This window comes from Prosopis cineraria, unplaced genomic scaffold (genome assembly GCF_029017545.1).
Source record: "Prosopis cineraria cultivar Desert tree isolate PC_DT_omini unplaced genomic scaffold, ASM2901754v1 PC13, whole genome shotgun sequence".
Classification (NCBI taxonomy): Eukaryota; Viridiplantae; Streptophyta; class Magnoliopsida; order Fabales; family Fabaceae; genus Prosopis; species Prosopis cineraria.
In genome coordinates this window covers 17,853,657-17,860,785 of record NW_026555344.1, presented here as the reverse complement: position 1 = coordinate 17,860,785, position 7,129 = coordinate 17,853,657, and positions in this window count along the sequence as shown.

The window sequence follows — 7,129 nt, the reverse complement described above, 5'->3', positions numbered from 1 at the left end:
TTAATTACTATTAGGGAATGGGGAATATTGTTAATTTCAATTGGGAAACCAAGAAACAATAGTTGGGAATGATTGTTTTCTAGTATGAAACTAAAATTTACTTTTGAAATTTTCAAAGGAACTTCTGAATATACAATAGTAATTTAAAAATTTACTAAAGTCACTTCTAAAAGGCATTTTAAACTATTCGCATTTTTTATTTCAAATAAGAACCATGGTCCATTATTAAAATTTAATAATTTAGAGTCTATCATTGTAATTAATGGTTTTAGGGGATCCCTTAATTGTCATTTTTCCTAACATAATCATTGAGGTACAAAACTTAAATAAACTAGTCAGATACAATATCAAGTCCTCAGTTGTTCTCCTACTGTTGAGATATTTGAAGCTATTATATATAATAAAAGAAAAAAATGATATACATATTATATTCAAAACAGGATCGGGTGTCTTGAAGGTGGTCCTCAAATCCTATCTCAAATTGTTTTTTTTTTTTTTTTTTGTCTCATCCCTTTGTTTGGACAGAAGCGACCATTTGGGGACAAGCATGAACAATCCTAAATAAACCAGACTTTAATTCATTGCCAGTTTATCTCTTTGGTGGGTTGATACAATTTCTTTCCTTCTTTCTTTCTTTTTAAATTTTATTTTTTGGTTGAGATGTGTGGCCGGCATGTTTTCTAATTTAATTTTTATATTAACAAATTTGTCATCAATATATTATATTAAATTTTAAAAAATTAAAATTATTTTTTTAAAAAATTATAACAGTATATGTCTATTAAAAGATGAATTAAATAAAAAAAAGAGGAAAAGGTTACAACACATTAGTTTATAAACACGTCAACAGGAAAAGGGAAAAAAAAAGAGAGACCTATCTTGAGATGGATGCATGAATTAAATAATATTTTGGTTAAAATTTGTAATTGATTAATTCCAATTCACAAATATTCCAACAATTCTATTTTTGTAATTGATTAATACTAATCTACCAATATTTAAACAATTATTTCTCTCCAATTTCCTCCCCTTTACTTTTCATCACGAACTTGCCATTAATGAAAACAATTGTTCTCCACCTTCCCTGATGTTCTCCAAAATATTAATAATTCCAAAACACCCTAAACGTGTTTCCATTTTATTACTCCCTAAAATAATATGTGTGTTTTTTGAAAACTTTATAAAAAAAATACACTATTTTTAGTTTTTTATTCTAAAAAGTAAAAAATTGTTCGTAGAACAACTTGTAATATTTTAGTGTAAGCTACACCAAAAGTATTTTAGTCTTTGTACATTAAAAAATAATTACAACCGAATTTTTATGATATTTAAGAGTATTTTTTAAATTTTTTGAACTTATTTATAAATAAATTTTTATTTACGACGTATATATAATTTTCTCGTGTTAAAAAAGTTAAACATATAATGCAAAATTTTCAATAAGTTTTTATAACTAAATTTACATTAAAAAAGGAGCATGGAAGAACAAAACCAAAAAAAAAAAGAAATAAATAAAGGAAAAAAAAACTGTTAAGAAGAAACCTAACATAAAAAACGAAAAAAAAATATAAGTAATGATAATAAAAAAAAGCGCCAAATTGTAGACTCTTATCCTTCAATTAATACGAATCTAAATAAACAAAAATAAACGCAACTAAAGAGTGAATGTCCAATCAATTGACAAATGTAGGGATCAAGTTTCACCCATCGAGACTCCCTTTCTCTTATCCAACATGACTTTTGAGCAATTAAAGCGAAGGTAAATCTTGGTGAAGTAAGGTGTATTTAACAAGAGTAGAATTAGGTCTCACTTTATCTTGAAACCTCTAGTTAAACTCACTATGCTATGATCAAAGCTTCGATAGAAACATAGATTATTTCTAACCCAATTGCTTATGTTTATTCTCCTAAGTCTAGGTCCATTATTCTCCTCTCAATGCATTGAGCAAACCATAAACGGAATGCAAGGTGGCAAGCCAAACAAACCGAAGTAAGAACAAGAAGAATAGATAAAATTTCATTAAAACCATAGAAAAGTTAATCAACCATAACAGGAATCTGAAACGAAATGCGTTAAGAGTAAATTTATTTCAACTAGGCTACTTCTTATCCTGACTGAAAATTAGAAACAAAAGCTCATGGCAAACAACACAAATATCTAGTTCAAAGACAACATCAGACGCAAAATAGTAAAAGGGAATAGAGAAGCAACTCCCCGTCCAAATCAAAATAATAGTGCTCTTGCTTTGTCTTCAAATCAAAATAATGGTGCTCTTGCTTTGCCTTCAGCCGTCTCTTACCCTAACGATTGATCCGATCCGTTCACAAGAAGCCCTAGCTTCCCTTTTAAGCGTCCTCCCTCTTTAGCTCCAATATTTTCACTTCAGACAACATATCTCCTCGTTTGATTTGCCATAAATTCTTCTTCAATGTTTTAATTGAGCTCTGCCACATGTTTCTTTCTTCAATCGTAGATGGTCCTGACCTTTGCTATCCTATTTTGCTTGTGGTCAAGACATGACTACTCCTTCTCAACCACGACCTTTATCCATGAGCGGGCGAAGACTTCCTTCATCTTTCAATCATGGCCAGTCGAGATTAATTTTGTCCAGTTTTGCCAGCCGTTTTGCATAGAGACTCCAAATTGCTCTAGGGCCCTTCTATGACGAAGAATGATGATTCCTTCGCATAGTCATCTGTGGACGATTTGGCACAGAGGCTTCCTAATTCTCCTTGGGGCCACATCCACAAATGATGATGATTCTTTGAGCTTCAGCCGCGGACGATAATGGACATTTGGGCCTTGGTCCATTTGACTTTGTTTTGTGCTTGATTTCCCTTAGTCTTGGCTTCTTTCTCCCGATTTTCACAAATAAGCCACGCGTGAGATAATATAACATAACTTTTCCTATGATCTCAGGCCTCAGCCAACAGTACTTTTATAAGTCATCAATAAATAATAAATAATTTTAAAAATAACTCAAATGACAAATGAGTTCTATAATGTTAAATGATTATTTTACAAACTAACATGGAACATAAAACTTACTCAAGTTAAGCCCCAAGCTTCCATGTGTCGCTACAATATTTTTGTCTTCTCGCAACACTTAGCTTTGCAAAAGTTTTGGAAGTGTTGCTTAATGTAAAGCAACATTTTCTAAGTATTGCAACTGATTACTACTTTAAGCAACATATATTTGACAATATTTGAAAAATGTTGCCTAACATAGGATAGGCATTACTTTTAAATTGTTGAATTTCATTTTTTAAATAAACAACATTAGAACTGTTGCTTGTACAATGACTTTTTTCACAACATTTGAAAACTGTTCCCTTTCCTAATAGGTAACAACTATATAAATGTTGCCTTTAAATATTTTTTTTTTTGCAACATTTAATAACCATTGCATATTGTGTTTTTATACATAAACCCATTTACTTTCACACTTTTCAATATTTTTTGTCATGCTTTTATCAATTAAACAACTGATTGATTGATTTTTTAAATTATTACTTAGTTAAATTAAAAAAATTACTTAAAAATTATCTATATATAAAAAATTTACACTGAATGACATGATAGTAGCTTTGGAAAAGTGGTAAGAGTAATTTCTAACTCCCTAAGAGGTTCATGGTTTGAATACCAAGTATAGATAGAAATTCTAAATTTTTTCTATTTTATATCTACACAATAGTTCTTAACTGTTGTCTATAACAATATGACAGGCAACATTTTAAAACTGTTGTAATAGGTTGACATGAGAACTGTTGCTTATTCCTAAAATATAGGCAATAGTTTTTTAAATGTGTGGCTATAAAGTGTGAAAATTGTTGCCTTTATATTAGGTAACTATGGAATAGGTACAAGTTAAACAATGTTGTGTTAAGTTTTTGGCAATAGTATTCAGTTTTTTTTTTTTAGCAATAGTTTTCAATTGTTGGTATAGGACAAAAATGTTGTAGTGCATTTTTCCCTTTTGCTCAGCTAAACTTACCTAAAATGTGAAAGAGAGGGGGTGATCACTAACATTTCAATAATTTAGAGTTTTACCATACATGAACAAATTAATAACTACACACAAACCACACTATATTCATACATATAATTTCATCATCATCATTCAATTATTAGCACAACAGTGCGATTAACTCCTTATTTGATTGGATTTTTAAGATCTACAAATGGAAAGAAATTTGAATCAGTTCCATTATTTAAAAAAAAGGATAAGTAGATTGAATTTTTTTTATAAATATAAGATAGAAGATAGAGAAACAAGTAAAATGAATAAATATTTTAAACCCTACTTTTCCATTTTTTCAATCCAAGGGCTAAAATTATTTCCCCTCCCCTCTATTGTTCTCTAATAAAATATGGGATATACTTATATTTTGATTGTGTTTTATTTTTAGTTCACACTCCTTCCTTCCTAACTTTAATATAAGACGCTTTTTAGATGTTTCACTTGTTCAAACTATACAAGACATTTATTTACTAATTACATATATATATATATATATAAAAGGTATTTTAATAAATAACCTTTATAAAGTAATGATTTTGCAACTCATAATATCCACTGAGAATTTGTATATCATTTGACAAAAAATGCAAAACAAATGTTTTAGAAATAATAATAATTATAATAGTTGTTATATTTAATTATCATTTTATGTTTTAGAAATATTTTGTCGTCATTCTCCATGTTTACTTTATTTTAAAATATAATATCCTATTACATATTTAAAAATATGGTTAATGAGTATCTATATTAAAACTATTATGTGAATTGCATCCTAAATTTTAAACTTTTGAAATGTGTGAAACTTTCACTTAACTTCTAAATTTCAAATGCATGAAATGTCACTTTCATAGTGATGCCTAGTTGCATATTGATGTGACTCATTTTGATCCAATTTAATGGTAAGGTTTTAGACATTAGTAATTTAAAAGTTGAGGAGAGTTTTTACACATTTTATAAGTTTAGAATTTAAGTATGAGTTTAGGATCTAAGATGTTATTTTTGTACTAATTTAGAGTTTAGAATGCTCATTAATTTTTAAAAATATAATTTAAAAATATTTAATATTACTGATTTTAAAATAAATATTATTTTAATATTGCGCCTATTATGGTCACTGGGACAGTGAGTGACGCGGTTGCCACTTGCTTGCAGCTCTGCAATCATCTTATTTATTAAATATTTCACGCTATGATGTAGTCTTTTGTTATTAAATATTAGAAAAAATAATAAATTTATACAATTTAAGACAATTAATTATATATAATAATTATATTTGAAATAAAAAATCTGAATTAATTTTTTAATTAAAAAACCAATTTATCTAATAAAAATGAATATTAAATTTACTAGAGAAAATTTGGATCAACTAATGTTTGTGAGTTAATTAAATGCTTTAGAGTGCTATTTTGTTAATGGAATGTAAAATCGAGGTTTGTGAATTAAACCCTAGACTCTTTTTGGTATATTTTTGTTTAATCTAAAAATACAAGAGTATTTATTGATGCTTAGATGTTCATTTGGGAGTAGAAACCTTTTTTTTTTTTTTGGGGAAAGAACATTGGGAGTAGAAACATTTTGCTAAGGCTTTAGAACAGTGATTAAGGTTGCAACCAAATTTTTGAATTATGGGTTATTTTTATGCGAATTTATGGAATGGGAAAGAGAAAAAATGGTGATTCTAGAAATGATTTAGAGGCTAATTATAACTTGTTGATGTTTGTAGTATGCTAGAAGGGGATTAGAATTTTGGTTAGTCATACTAACATTGGAATTAGTGTAAATAATGAAATTTAAAGTGTGAGCTATACTCTTTAACTCTATGATTAGAGTTGTTTTATCAGTTTCAATAATTGAAGTTAATATATTGTAATACTATATGATGTGTTGATTGTATTATTGGTGAAGATTGTAATGGAATAAAGGCTATAAGGGGTAATTTATTGATAAAGTCACAAGATAATAATGTTTTAAATTTGTTATTAATGTTGCCTATTGTTATTTGTATGATTACTAAGAAAATATGTTGAGATATTTGTTGAGAACTTATGTTGATATGTTTATTGAGAAATTGTAGAATTGTAATTATGTATTTTGAAATGTTTTTCCTAAGTGAGATGCAATATTGTAATGTTGACAATGAGAAAATTGTAGATGTTGTGATATTGTACATTTGTGCATTGAGAATATTTAATCACTTGATTTTTATGAGAGGCGTTGAGAAATATTTTGTTGTTATTGTATTTTGTGCCACATAGTATGCCCTGTTGAAGCTTAATAGGTAGCTTGTAAGGGCTCAAGCTAGTCTACCTGTGGCCAAATGATTTAGCACCAAGTGAGGGTTATGACTTAAGAATAATGAAGAAAAATAAGGATGATTGTTAGTTATGTAATATAATATCTCTTTTATCTATTTTAAATTATTATTATTATTATTTGCTTACCCGCTTAGCAAGCTTACATATAATTGTTTAGATACATTATTATAAATTAGCATTAGTTACTATAGGACTTTTGAATCTTATAGTATAATTAACAATTTTTAGGAGAAGAGCCTAATGTGGCATACGAAGGAGTTCCAGAGATTTAGTGTTGTAGACCTACTACCTCTTGTGGGTAGGGGTGAGCAAAACTGAATCGAAACTGAAAATTAAATTGAATTCAATTTTTACTATTTGGTTCGGTCTATTTAGTTTTTTAGTTTGATTTGATTTTTAAAAAAATATATCAATTGATTAGTTTGATTCGGTTAGTAAGATTCAAAATCGAAGGGATTGAACAAATTGAATAATTATATATACATAGATATAATTTATTAATTTACAACTTGTATTTAGTTTATTAATTACTTTATTTATTTTATTCTTTTTAATTTTATATTTAAATAAAAGTAAATATATAATCTCATAAGTTGAAACCCTAACCCCTCATTCATTCATTTTCACTCTATCATTACTGCATCCTCTTCTCTGTTCTCTTAACATCTCGACTCTCGGTCTCCATCACAAATCTGACTCTGTTCGCCAGTGAAGAGAGTCTCTCATAATGTCCGCCATAAACTTGACTCTGTCTCCCATAAACCCTAACCAATCGCTCTATGGCTCTCTTCA